Consider the following 268-nt stretch of genomic DNA (forward strand, 5'->3'; position numbering starts at 1 on the left):
TGAAAAAAACAGGAAGACTGTCAACACGCACTTCCAGATCACCACCTTTTATCCAGATGAATGGAGCGTCTTTTGCCATCTTCAAAACAAAGGGTCCGTCCACAGCAACGTTAATTAACCATTTATCAGGGTCGTTGTGTTGGGGGTGGGTGAAGAGTCCAGGCGGCAAGAGGCTGCTGCAAGAATGCTGCCCCGATGACGCCTTCAATAACATATATAGCAAATCACGTGGCAGTGAAAAGATTGACCTTGTGACTTGCATATGAGT

This window comes from Penaeus monodon, chromosome 15, assembly GCF_015228065.2.
Source record: "Penaeus monodon isolate SGIC_2016 chromosome 15, NSTDA_Pmon_1, whole genome shotgun sequence".
Lineage (NCBI taxonomy): Eukaryota > Metazoa > Arthropoda > Malacostraca > Decapoda > Penaeidae > Penaeus > Penaeus monodon.